At 38.7% G+C, this 14,555-nt stretch overlaps 1 protein-coding gene across 1 annotated transcript in view; it reads right to left on the reverse strand.

The window, feature by feature from the left end:
• The window catches only part of CENPP (centromere protein P), a 162,647-nt gene that overhangs the window by 92,229 nt on the left and 55,863 nt on the right, over positions 1-14,555 (reverse strand). The gene's annotated exons all lie outside the window — the stretch shown is intronic.

Genomic DNA, 14,555 nt, shown 5'->3' on the forward strand with positions numbered 1-14,555 from the left:
CTATCTACTTCTATATTTAATATATATGTATTCTTCATTTAAGTTAAGAGAACAAAAAACGCTCAGTTGTTTTATTAAACATACTGAACTAAAATCTCGTACTACTGTGGTGCTACTGCTTCTGTTTGAGAGTAATATTCGCAGTATAAATCTACACATAAATTTGAATCTTCGTACTTTGATAGTGGGAAGCTACTTTCAGTGGATTTTCTATTTTACTTGTGACTCCTTAAAAGTTCTGTTCAGGAGGGCTGGGGTCGATGAACATAGAAAAGCAGAAGATAATATGAGAAGTTTCAGAAGAAAGAGAAAAATGAAAAAGGTGGACCTCCATCCATAGAGGAAAATTATTATTAACTTTACTGTCTGTTTTTGAATACTCTTTATTCAAATCAAACAAAGAAGTTCACTAGGTCTACATTCCTAATAAGAATTACTAAGATAATTAAGGTTGTTTCATTAATTAAGACAATGCTTAACTATACATAAAGGAGGAAGCAAAGCTACATACCTCCTCATATATTTTACACATGCCCTGTAAGAGTAGAAGAATTGGGGGGAAAATTGCTGGCAGTTGAAATACTGATATGCAGATGAGTTCATTGCAAAAGTGAACACAGAAAATGAAAAATTCAGGATAAAGATAACTACTAATAAAAGTAAAGTTTTAGTGGGTTTGCACAAGAATAAATAAATATGAGCAGTGTATTTGGAAAAACAAAGAAGAGAGTGATGCAAGGGAGGAAAACTATGAGAAACTTCCACTCAATTGTGAAGAATGAGGACATTTCAGTGAAAACAAAGATCAAATATTAAAAAAAATAGTCTGGGTATAGAGAAAAAAAGACAAGCAGTTAAGTAGGAGTTACAGACCTAGATATGGTTACCATGGACTGTTATTGTTGTTCAGTCGCTAAGTGGTGTCTGACCCTTCGTGACCCCATGGACCATAGAATGCCAAGCTTCCCTCCCCTGTCCTCTACTGTCACCTGGAGTTAGCCCAAATTTTGAACTGTAAGAAATTCCAATCAATCATTCTGCACCATATAAAGTTTGAATAAATTTTTGAGGCACTGATCAGCAAACAGATGCTCATGCAATTTGGACATGCAACATACAGTATTTCCATATAATTTCCTTTGTCTATTGACCTGATCTTTTCCACTCCTTCTACTTCCACTTTCAGACTTCCCATTCTTTTGACACCGGGCATTCTGTTTGTCATTAAAACATGTGTCACATTACTCTTCAGAATGCTACAAACACACAACTCTACCTGTTACCTATTCATCATTTTGGTATAAATACAAAATTCATACCCTAATTACTTCCTAGGCTGATTGTAGCTAGACTATTCACATTTTGTTATTCTATTCTGAATTAAACTAATCTAAGTTGGAAAGTGCTATTTTTGGACATTGTGTTTAAATTCCTGCTGAGCACAGGAATCCAAATTAAAGCATTCCAGACATAAGGCTAGCTCTGTGTAAACATATCACATGAAAGTGAACTGAACACCTGTGTAATTGGTTCCATGGTTCAATTGATCCTAATAATTCTCCTTAAATTCTTAAACTAATTTATTTGTTCCAGTTTCCAATGAAATTGTACACTTGTTTTTCTTGTCACACGATTAATTTGTTATTTTATTATTGCATTATAGCACTTTAAGGTTCTGTTCTTAATTTATTCTTGGATGTATTAAAAACAGTCATGTGTTAAAGGAACTGTTCCAGACAATCCAGAGGGGGGGAAAGGTGCCCCCGTCTTGGAGAACAGCTTTTATCTCTTTGATTCCGAAGGAAGACCAGGATGCTACTTTAGTTAAAAATTACAGACCGATATCGCTTTTAAATACAGATTATAAGATATTTGCTAAGGTTTTGGCTAATAGACTGATGAGGGTTCTGCAACAGGTGATTCATGGGGACCAAACGGGGTTTATTAGTGGAAGACAAATGAAAACTAATGTGAGACATATAGTTGATGTGTTAGAGTTTTTGGAAAGGCACAACCAGATCTCTGCTGCGCTAATCTTTTTAGATGCTGAAAAGGCTTTTGATCAATTGAACTGGCAATTTTTGTTGAAAGTTTTAGACAAAATGGATTTTGGGGAAAAATTTTTACAACCGATTAGGGCATTATACCAAAAACAAACTGCCCGAATTATAGTTAACAATAGTTTGACAACAGTATGTAATATTGAGAAGGGCACAAGGCAAGGCTGTCCGCTATCGCCCTTGTTATTTATATTAACATTAGAGATATTATTGGTTAAGATTCGGAATTCGGAAAAAATTAAGGGGATACAAGTTGGAGATCAGGATTACAGATTGAGAGCATTTGCAGATGATCTGGTTGTTACAGTGACCCAGCCAGAGAACTCTGTTGTGGACCTGATGGAGATAATAACACAATATGGGAAGGTTTCTGGATTTAAAGTAAATATACAGAAAACTAAAATTTTGGCTAGAAATATGACAGTTTCGCAGAAGGCTCTCCTAGAAGGATTAACTGGATTTGAGATTGTTAAAAGGGTTAAATATTTGGGGGTGATTTTGTCGCCCTCTAATACAAAGCTATATAAAAATAATTATGAAAAGTTATGGGGGAAAATTCAAAAAGAACTGGAGAGTTGGGAAAAATTGCAATTGTCTTTGTTGGGACGGATTGCAGCAGTGAAAATGAATGTCCTGCCCAAATTTTTATTCTTATTTCAAATGATACCGATTCTTAAGAAAGACTCTAACTTGGAGGAATGGCAGCGTGGTATCAATAAATTTGTGTGGGCAGGGAAAAAGCCACGAGTTAAACTTAAGATTATGCAGGATACTCGTGAGAGAGGTGGCCTTAAAATGCCTAATTTTAAATTATATTATGAAGCTGCTGCACTAGTAGGAATAAGTGATTGGATTAATTTGACACAATCGAGGTTATTAAATCTTGAGGGCCATGATCTGTTGTTTGGCTGGCATGCATATTTGGTGTATGATAAGAAGGTAGATACTGTGTTTAGGATGCATATTTTAAGACAGGCATTGCTGAGAGTTTGGAAGAAGTATAGACATAAGTTAAGCAGCAAGATACCATTGTGGGCAATCCCAAAACACGCAATAGAAAATATACATGCTGGTTTCAAACATGATGAGACTACTTACAAGGAAATTTTAAGTTTGGAAAGGAATATTTGGTGCTTGAAATCATATAGTTTCTTGCGAGAAGAGAAGGTTGTTCAGACTTGGTTTCAATATATTCAGTTACAGGCCAGGTGGAAAGAAGACCAAAAAAATGGATTTGCAACGACTGATGAAAATTTGATAAAGCAAATTAGAAATCAAGGACCAGCACATATTAAACGGATATATCTTGCATTGATAGAGATCGATTCAGAAACAGAGCTTGTTAAGGATTGTATGATAAAATGGGCCCAAAACATTCAGGAAGTTATTACAATGGACACGTGGGAAAAGATCTGGGTGAGGAATGTAAAATTCACTCAAGCTCAAAGTTTAAGAGAGAACTTTTACAAAATGTTTTATAGATGGCATCTAGATCCTAAAAAGCTTGCAAGTATGTATCCGAATTATCAGCCTAAATGTTGGAGGTGTGGTGATGAAGAGGCAACATATTTTCACATATGGTGGACATGTAAAAAGGTCAAGGCTTTTTGGATAAAAGTCTGGTGGAATATGCAGAAGATTTTTAAACGGAGGATAAAGTTTTGTCCGCAATTTTTTTTGTTGGGAATAATTGTTGACGCTACAGTTGTGGACTCTAAGTTGATGTTGAATTTAGTTACGGCAGCAAGACTTTTGATAGGTCAATATTGGAAGAAAGAGGAACTGCCGACTATACAAGAGTGGATTTTAAAGGTTTCCGACTTGGCAGAGATGGCGAAGATTTCGGCCTATTTGAAAGATTACTCGCAAGAACATTATATTATGGAATGGAGAAAATGGATTGAGTTTATCCAGAATAAGTATAGGGTCAAGAAGTTTTATCTAGCATTTGAATAAGTCTTCTTTCGTTTTCTTTTTTCTTTTTTTATTTTGTCTTCTATATATATTTAATAATGCTAAGTTTTGTTTGATCCTATATAAGTTAGAGAGTGAGGGATTTTAGAATTTATAGTTGTTAGTATATGGTTGTTTATGATTGCTTTTTTATATATATATACCTTGTATTTAGCTCTGGGAAGTCCGGGGGGGGAGGGGGGTTAGGGGGAGGTGGGGGGGGAGGAGGGAGGGAGGGAGGGGGGGGAAGGGGGGAGGTAGGGAGGGGAGGAGGGAGGGGGAAGGGGTTTTTTTAAAGGAAAACTCTATTTTTAAAACTTTTCAATAAAAAAAAAACAGTCATGTGTAATAGCTATAAGAGTTAAATGGAATCTGAAGTTTCATATGTGGTATTTCTCCTTTGTGGAATTTATTTAATATTAAAAAGGTAAAGGTTCCCGCACACATGCGTGCTAGTCGTTTCCGACTCTAGGGGCCGGTGCTCATTTCCGTTTCAAAGCCGAAGAGCCAGCGCTTGTCCGAGGACATCTCCGTGGTCATGTGGCCGGCATGACTAGACGCCAAAGGCGCACGGAACGCTGTTACCTTCCCACCGTAGGGGTCCCTATTTTTCTACTTGCATTTTACGTGCTTTCGAACTGCTAGGTTGGCAGAAGCTGGGATGAGTAACAGGCGCTCAATCTGTTACGCGGCACTCAGGATTCGACCCGCCAAACTGCCGACCATCTGATCGACAAGCTCAGCATCCTAACCCATATAAATTATTTTATATTATAGCTTTAAAATATATAAAAAATTTATGTATGTACATTACTCCTGCAAAACTTTGATTCTTATTAAAGTCAAGATTCTTAATGCAATTCAATGCTTATATTTTAAATATATTCACGTCTGTCTTTCTGTCTGTCTGTCTGTCTGCCTATCTATCTATCTATCTATCTATCTATCTATCTATCTATCTATCTATCTATCTATCTATTTATCTATCTATTTTCCATCCATCCATCCACTTTACATGGTTACCCATCTCAACTCTGGAAGCAAACTGAATTAAAAAAACAGCAACAAACTTTATAAAAATTAAAAATATAGGCAGCTAAGAAGTAACAACTGAAATTGCTAACACAATCAAGAAATTGGTCCCTGGACTCACCTGGGGCCCAAGTCCAGGCACAGAACCTGATCTTTAGGTAGGGCCTTATGAAAGGCCAACAGAGTTGGGGACATCCTGATCTCCAGAGGGAGAATTTTGTGTAAGATGGATGCTATAGTAGAAAAGGCATGTCTTCTAGGCCCCACAAACTGGCATTCTTTGGCCACTGGGACCTGAAGCAGTCCCATCCTCTCTGGATGGTGTCCTGTCCCAGTTCACATAATTAATGCTTGAGAAGTATTTAAAATATTTATTTCACAACTAAACCCTTTAAAGCATTTCCCAAGAACCCTCAATCAGTTTCCTCACAATCCCAAGGCTCAAGACAGCAATTTCTGTGACTGGATGCCTTCCTGCCTGAAAACTGAGGCTTGCCAGCAGGGCTTGGCTAAGAATAGCAGCCCAACATCAAAAACATGGGCAACAAGGGCAAAATGGCTACTCCCCAAATAGGAAGGCTTGAGCATGGAATGGAGAAATGCCCAAGCACATGGCCAACACACTTGACAGGCTGTCAATAATTCAGCTTGACCAGTCCAGAATTAAAATGGGCAAGAATTAGCCTAATTACAAAAATTCAATTCATGCACAAAATCCAGGAGCAAGGTTGAAGTAACGAAGCCTTCCTTGAACTTGAATAAAGTCAGAGGAATGAAGCAAACAGCCAGAAATGCTACACCGAAGAAAAACAAATGGTTGTCTCTGACAACCAACTACCCCACTATTCTCCCTTAAATCTCTCCACCTGATGCTTCTCATTAGGAGGGGTGAAGCTGCTTTCTCGCAAGTAGACTTGCTGATTTCAGCTATGCCTCATGGCACTCTGCTCCATGAATCATGTAGGGGAGGCAGCTGTTCCTCACTGGAATAGACCAGCTGCTGCTGTGCCTCACTGCCCTCTCCCTCTTCTACTTGCATGGGTGGCTGCTTATCCAGATGATCACATACACCAGTGACCCCCAACCTTTTGGTACTAGGGATTGGTTTTATGGAGAAAGTTTTTTCTGTGAACTGGAGGGGGGCGTGGTTTTGCATGCTGCCTGCATCCTGCAGATGGGGCTTTCTTTGTGCAGCCTGGTTGCTGGCATGCTGTGGACCGGTGTCAGTCCACGGACAGGAGTCTGGGGACCCTGGGATACACCATTTCCCAAAGTTCCTGGGACTGTATCCCTTTCCACCATAAAGCTTCCATGGTCTCTAGACACCCCACATTACTCCCTTCTGATGGCCTCAGCTCCGGATCATCCTTCTCATTGGAGCTGGCCTCCAGTGGGGCCATAACAGATGGGTAGAAACAACAAGGGAGAGACAGACCTTCAAGTAAGCTGCACGGAGTTGCTTCAAAGAGAGATGAGCAGCAAACAAATTTAATAGATAAATAAGCAAACAAACAAAACTAGTTCTAATATGTGAAGACACGAGCAAAAATTCAAGCATGTTGAATTGCACCTAGAAGCACAATGGCAACCAATGGGGAGTCATGGTGTTACATGTACCAAGTAACCGGCACCCTTTACTACCTGTGCTGCCCATTCTGCACCAGTTGAAACTCTGAAATACTCTTCAAAGGAAAGGTCAGTCTCATGCAGATGTTGTTGCAGTTGTCCAGACACGAAGTCATAAGAGCATGAGTGACAGTGAGCAAAGCCCCCAAATGGGCACAAGTGGTGTACAACCCAAAGATGTGCAAAGGCCCTCCTAGCTAGGCTGCCACTTGCCCTTTGAATAGGAGCCATGAGTCCAAGAGGATCCATAGATTATGCACCAGATCTGTCTGAGCCAGTTACACCCAATCCAAGAAGAAAGACAGAAAGTCCCCAGCACCAAAGGATCCCAACACTCAAGGCCACACAGTTCTTGCTTTGGTTAAGCTAAAGCCTGTTGTTCACCATCCAGGCTGCCACAGCCTCCAGACACTGGGATAGGACTTCCATGGCATCACTCAGGTAGCCTTGAGTGGAAGTATAAAGTTGGGTACCATCAGCATATTGATGATACTTCCCCTCAAACTGCTGGATGACTTTACCCAACAATCTTATGTACTTAAACAGGAAGAGGGGAAAAAAACCCAAACCTTGTGGCATCCCACAAAGAAGGGATTGATGACTGGACCAAGCTCTCTTCCCCCCACCCCCATCAACACTGACTGGAATCAGCATATATCATACTTACATTGCAATTACAATTTGGTTAATATTATACAAAACTTTGTTACTTACTTATACATTTTTAATTATTAAATATAACCCATTTATACCAAGCTGTTTTATGATGAACAAAAAAGGCAAAGATTCGTGATTGGTGCAAAATATATCAACTGCACAGGTTGCAATTTCTTCTGGGCAACTGAAGACGGATTTCAGGAAGCTTTGCCTATGTATTTATTAAGTCAAGGTGGCCCCCTTGAGGACATCACTAGTTAAACAGGCAAGGCTGTGAAGGGAAACAGATTGTTTATGTTCTTCTCTATTGTTCCCAAGCTCAGGAATGGATTTCCACCAAAACTATCTCAGCCTTCATTTTCTCTATTTTTAAAAAAGGTATTAACTCATAATTTTTTTTCATTTGATCTTCCCAATTTTTGTCAGTATTGTGTGTTTCATTTTTCTCCTACTGGCATTGTAGCTTATTGTATTTTTAAATATGAATCTAAAATCATTAGTTATCAGAGGTTTGGGATTAAATGTTAATAATTTTCCTATGTTTTGGCATCTTTCAAGTTAGCACATCCAACACATAAACAAGAGATCTATTATACACAACTGTGTATTAATTTTAAAACAAATATTTTGCAGAGAAGGCTTTTTTCATCCTTCTTAACTGAATGAATACAACACATCATGGCCTACTTGACACATATCAAACGTATTTCTCATATATCCGGTACCTCTTTATCTACAATTACAATAACCATCAGGAGGGACTACATGACTGGTTTCATTCTTATTTGGTGATATACACAGCCAAATCATGCTGAGATTCAAGGAAAGGTGGAGCCTATGTACCATTCTAATAGACTTTATAGCCATTCCTGGCTAGCTTCTAAAAACTAATACACTTTATATTGTTATCTAAATTGCAAAGGTCCATAAATTTAATTCCCAGTAAAATCTGACTTTGTACATTTGATGATTCCTAATAAGGGAATCTGGTCACGTATTGCCTCGAGGTAAACAATGTAACAGCAAACACCTACAGAATATATACTGTGTAAAAACTGAAAAAGTGCACGTACAACCTTTTATGACATAATGTAACATCTGTATTTCCTCTGTCTCTGAAATTAAGAGAAGGTAGACTCCATATACTATTCTGTAAGGTAAAATGTACTCTTTCTGCATTGAGTTATTTCATGTAATAGCATTACATAACAGAAGAATATAAGAACAGTTTTGCTACATTGCAACAGTTTTAAAAGAAATCAATATATATATTTAACTAATATCTTAATACAATTGCACGCAGGGGCATGCACACGCACACACACACACAAACACTCAATGATACATTATTGCCCCAGGACTGACTGACAATGAACAGAAATATCACCTTTTAGTCCTCAAAAGTGATTTAGAGTGGCTGGGCTCATTTTAGTAAGTCTATTCCTGCTGTCATGATGTTTTGTTAAAAAATGGAAAAAACTGATGATTAAAATGATGTTCAGGAAAAAAATGTCAAAACACTTTGGGAAGAGGTATATACTATTAGGGCCCAGAGATTAGGCATGAATTCAAGCTGTAAAGTATGAGAAAAAAGTCTTGTTTAACTAGAAATATTGCTTTATTATATTTGCAGAAATATTCTGTGAGATCAGCAAAGCAGGATTATGAGATAACAAGCAACATGTGGTTTACAAAGTTATTGGTTTCCTATCCCTCTTCTACAGACAAGAATGTGTTTGTGTACATCAACCACAGTTTGGAAGTCAACACATTTTATACTGTTCTTATGCAATATATAATCTCTCTAAAGTCAATTCAAAGGCAGGAAAAACTCATAGGATGAATAAAGTATCATAGTTATCAGTAATATCAGAATACGATCCAGAATAATAAACATTCCAACACAGAAACATAAAATAGTAGTAGTAGAAGGAATCTTGGAAATCATATAGGCCAATCTGCTATGCAGTGCAGGAATCTACATTGCAATGGAGATGGGCATCCAGCTTCTGGTTAAACTCTTCCACCGTCTCCTTTGATAATCTGTTTCATTGCTGAGCAGCTCTTGTCAATAGGAAATTTATCCTGATATCCAACCAACTTCTTCTTCCATGCATTTTAAACCATTTTATCTGTATTTTTCCCTTTTCTTTTTGTAGAGTGGTACCAAAGGATGGCAGTATAAACCTATTATATCAAAAGCCTTTAAAAGGTGAAAGGAATGGACTGTAGATAATTTTCAGTAAGATGGGAGATACTTTTTAGACACACACAGAAAAAAAGATGTATTGGGTTATTTCAGAACATAATTTTACATACTTAAAATATATCTAGATATTGAAGTGGAGCCTGGCTAATATGAAGATACTTCTGATACTCTTGTCACTCTTAGATTCTATATAGCAGTGGCTGAAGAATTAACTTTTGTTGTTATTGTTGTTAGTTGCGAAGTCGTGTCCGACCCATCGCGACTCCATGGACAATGTTCCTCCAGGCCTTCCTGTCCTCTACCATCTTCTGGAGTCCATTTAGGCTCACGCTTACTGCTTCAGTGACTCCATCCAGCCACCTCATACTCTGTCGTCCCCTTCTTCTCTTGCCCTCAACCTTTCCCAGCATTAGGCTCTTCTCCAGTGAGTCCTTCCATCTCATAAGGTGGCCAAAGTATTTGAGTTTCAACTTCAGGATCTGGCCTTCTAAAGAGCAGTCAGGGTTGATCTCCTCTAGGACTGACCGGTTTGATTGCCTTGCAGTCCAAGGGACTCACAGGAGTCTTCTCCAGCACCATAGTTCAAAGGCCTCAATTCTTTGGCGCTCAGCCTTTCTTATGGTCCAACTTTCACATCCATACATTGCAACTGGGAAGACCATAGCCTTGACTATACGCACTTTTGTTGGCAGGGTGATGTCTCTGCTTTTTAGTGTGCTGTCTAGGTTTGCCATGGCTTTCCTCCCCAGAAGCAAGCGTCTTTTAATTTCTTGGCTGCAGTCCCCGTCTGCGGTGATCCTGGAGCCCAGGAAAATAAAATCTGTCACTACCTCCATTTCTTCCCCATCTATTCGGGAAAAGGATTTAAGAGCTGTCTGCCTTATGGACAGAAAAGCAGGGAAGCTAAATAGTAAAGTTTAAAAATTGTATAATAATAGTATTTTTATAATACTATACTATAATAATTTAATATTTTGTAACAATAATTCCTTAACTATATTCTTATTAAGAACACTTCCAATAACTTCTATTCCTTGGAGGCGTCCTGCTTCCCTTTGATTTATATAAACACATTTCTACATTGTTGAAGCCAATTTCTTTTTTTCTTTGAACCTAAGAGGGGTCAGGAAGATTTTTTTTTCCTGAAGCAGGTTAGATTTTGTGACCTCTGTTTCTAAATTGATATATTGGGCAGTTTGAGCTATTTCTATAAATAACAGATAGAGAGAATGATGTCATACAGAATACCCTTCAAGACACTTTGGAAAAAATGGATATACTGTATAATGTATCCACTAGTTCAGGGGTAGGCAACCTCGGCTCTTTTATGACTCATGGACTTCAACTCCTATTTGCCAGGAATTGAGAGGGCCGGATGCCATGATCTTGGTTTTCTTAATGTTTAGTTTCAACCCAACTTTTGCACTCTCCTTCTTCACTCGCAACAAGAGGCTCTTTAGTTCCTCTTCACTTTCTGCCATTAGAGTGCTATCATCTGCATATCTTAAGGTTGTTGATATTTCTCCCGGCAATCTTAATTCCAACTTTTGATTCATCTAGCCCTGCCTTTCTCATGATGTGCTCTGCATATAAGTTAAATAGGCAGGGCGACAGTATACAGCCTTGCCGGACTCCTTTCCCAATTTTGAACCAATCAGTGGTTCTGTGTCCAGTTCTCACTGTTGCTTCTTGACCCGCATATAGGTTTCTCAAGAGACAAATAAGATGGTCTGGTACTCCCATCTCTTTAAGAACTTGCCACAGTTTGTTGTGATCCACACAATCAAATGCTTTAGCATAGTCAATGAAGCAGAAGTAGATGTTTTCTGGAACTCCCTAGCTTTCTCCATGATTCAGCGTATGTTGGCAATTTGATCTCTAGTTCCTCTGCCTCTTCGAAATCCTGCCTGTACTTCTGGTAGTTCTTGATCCACATACTGCTGGAGTCTAGCTTGTAGGATTTTAAGCATAACTTTACTAGCATGTGAAATGAGTGCAATGGTGTGATAGTTTGAACATTCTTTGGCACTGTCTTTCTTTGGAATTGGAATGTAAACTGATCTTTTCCAATCCTGTGGCCGCTGTTGAGTTTTCCAAATTTGCTGGCAAATTGACTGTAGCACTTTTACTGCATCGTCTTTTAAAATTTTGAATAGCTCAGCTGGAATACTGTCACCTCCACTAGCTTTGTTGTTGCTCAGCTTTCCTAAGGCCCATTTCACTTCACATTCTAGGATGTCTGGCTCCAGGCCGGTGACCACCTCATCATGGTTATCGGGGACGTTAAGCTCGTTCTTGTATAGTTCTTCTGTGTAATTTTGCCACATCTTCTTAATCTCTTCTGTCTCTGTTAGGTCCCTGCCATTTTGCTCCTTCATCATGCCCATTTTTGCATTAAACATTCCCTTCATCTCTCCAATTTTCTTGAAGAGATCTCTAGTCCTCCCTCTTCTATTGTTTTCTTCTATTTCTTTGCACTGTTCATTTAAGAAGGCATTCTTATCTCATCTATTCTCTGGAATTCTGCATTCAATTGGGTTTATCTTTCTTTTTCTCCCTTGCCTTTCGCTTCCCTCCTGTCCTCAGCTATTTGCAAAGCTGCCTCAGACAGCCATTTTGGTTTCTTGCATTTCTTTTTCTTTGGGATGGTTTTAGTTGCTACTTCTTGAAAAATGTTGCAAACCTCCGTCCATAGTTCTTCAGGCACTCTGTCTATCGGATTTAATTCCTTAAATCTATTTGTCACCTCTACTGTATATTCAACAGGGATATAATTTAATTCATACGTGAGTGGCCTAGTGCTTTTCCCTACTTTCTTCAGTTTAAGCCTAAATTTTGCAACGAGAAGCTCATGGTCTGAGCCACAGTCAGCTCCTGGTCTTGTTTTTACTGACTGTATAGAGCTTCTCCATCTTTGGCTGCAGAGCACATAGTCAATCTGATTTCTGTGTTGACCGTCTGGTGATGTCCTTGTGTCTCTTGGGTTGTTGGAAAAGAGTGTTTGCTATGACAATCATATTTTCTTGACAAAATTCTATCACCCTGTGCCCTGCTTCATTTTGTACTCCAAGGCCAAATTTGCCTGTTATTCCGGTTATCTTTTGGTTTCCTACTTTAGTATTCCAATCCCCCATGATGATAAGGACATCATTTTTTGGTGTTAGTTCTATAAGTTGCTGTAGGGCTTCATAGAACTGGTCAAATTTCATCCTCTTCAGCACCGGTGGTTGGGGCATAGACTTGGACTACTGTGATATTGAATGGTTTGCCTTGGATTTGAACTGAGATCATTCTGTCATTTTGGGGATTGTATCCCAGTATGGCTTTTCCTACTCTTTTATTGACTATGAAAGCTACTCCATTTCTTCTGAGGGATTCTTGCCCACAGTAGTATACCTGATGGTCATCTGAATTAAATTCACCCATTCCTGTCCATTTTAGTTCGCTGATACCTAAGATGTCGATGTTCAGTCTCGTCATCTCTTGTTTGACCACATCCAGCTTTCCTTGATTCATGGATCTTACATTCCAGGTTCCTATGGAGAAAAAATCTTTACAGAATCGGACTTTCCTTTCACCACCAGACACATCCACAGCTGAGCGTCCTTTTGGCTTTAGCCAGTCGCTTCATTCTTTCTGGCGCTACTAGTACTAGCCCTCTGCTCTTCCCCAGTAGCATATTGGACGCTTTCTGACCTGAGGGGCTCATCTTCCAACGTCAAATCTTTTTTGGTACTGTCCATGGGGTTTTCATGGCAAAGATACTGGAGTTGGTTGCCATAAAAAGGAACTCCAGTGGATCACGTTTTGTCAGAACTCTCTGCTATGACCTGTCCATCTTGGTTGGCCCTGCACGGCACAGCTCATAGCTTCATTGAATTACGCAAGCCCCTTCGCCACAATAAGGCAGTAATCTATGAAGGGGGAAGAGTTAACTAGATGCTAGCAATTTGCTCTACTTTTAAATATATTTAGTATGGAATAAGGCTTGCTGAATAGTGTTGTTTTTCTTGCTTTGGCACAAAAAAGAGAATTATTATATTAGATTTACCTTAGAAAAGATCATGCACTCAATTGTTCAGATTACTTTTTTAGGAGATAAAGATATGGTCAATAGAGTTTCAGAATTTGTAATTCTTTTAATAATGAAAATATTTTTGCAATGGTGATTTCTTTCAAAAGCAACTACATAATTCAGTAATCCTCCAGTGATATCACTTTATCATTGCCTTCTTAATTGGAGATTCTACTGCACTAAACAACATGCATGTTTAAAAATGCAAGAGATTGGAATATTGTTCATTATATTCTAGAATTGAATTTATTTACAGTCTCGGCCCAATAAAGAGTTTAAAATACAAAAATACCAATAAAGGGCAAATATAAAAATTAAAATGACACCAAACTGGCAGGAATAGCCAATACCCCAGAAGACAAACTCAGGATCCAAAAAGATCTTGGCAAACTTGAACAATGGGTCCTATCCAACAAAATGAATTTCAATATGGAGAAAAGCAAAGTTTCACATTTAGGAAGGAAAACTTAAAGGTACAAGTACAGATTGGGTGACACCTGGCTTAAAAACAGTAACTGAGAGGGACCTTGGAGTCCTAGTGGATGATCACTTAACCATGAGCCAGCAGTGTGCAGCAGCCGCCAAAAAAGCCAATACAATCCTGGGTTGTATAAACAAAGCTACAGGATCAAGATCATGTGAGGTATTAGTACTGCTTTATAAAACCCTAGTAAGACCACACCTGGAATACTGTAGCCAATTTTGGTCACCATATCATAAAAAAGAGTTTGGGGAAAAACTAAACTAAGATGATCAAAGGCCTGGAGACTAAAACATATGAAGAAAGGCTGCAGGACTTGGGTTTGGCTAGTGACTGTCTAAAGAAAAGAAGAAATAGGGGAGACATGATAGCAGTATTCCAGTATTTGAGGGGCTGTCACAAAGAAGAGGGGGTCACATTATTCACCAAAGCATCAGAGGGAAGGACGAGAAACAATGGCTG

The sequence above is a fragment of the Vipera berus genome (genome assembly GCF_964194415.1).
Source record: "Vipera berus genome assembly, chromosome: 2".
NCBI lineage: Eukaryota > Metazoa > Chordata > Lepidosauria > Squamata > Viperidae > Vipera > Vipera berus.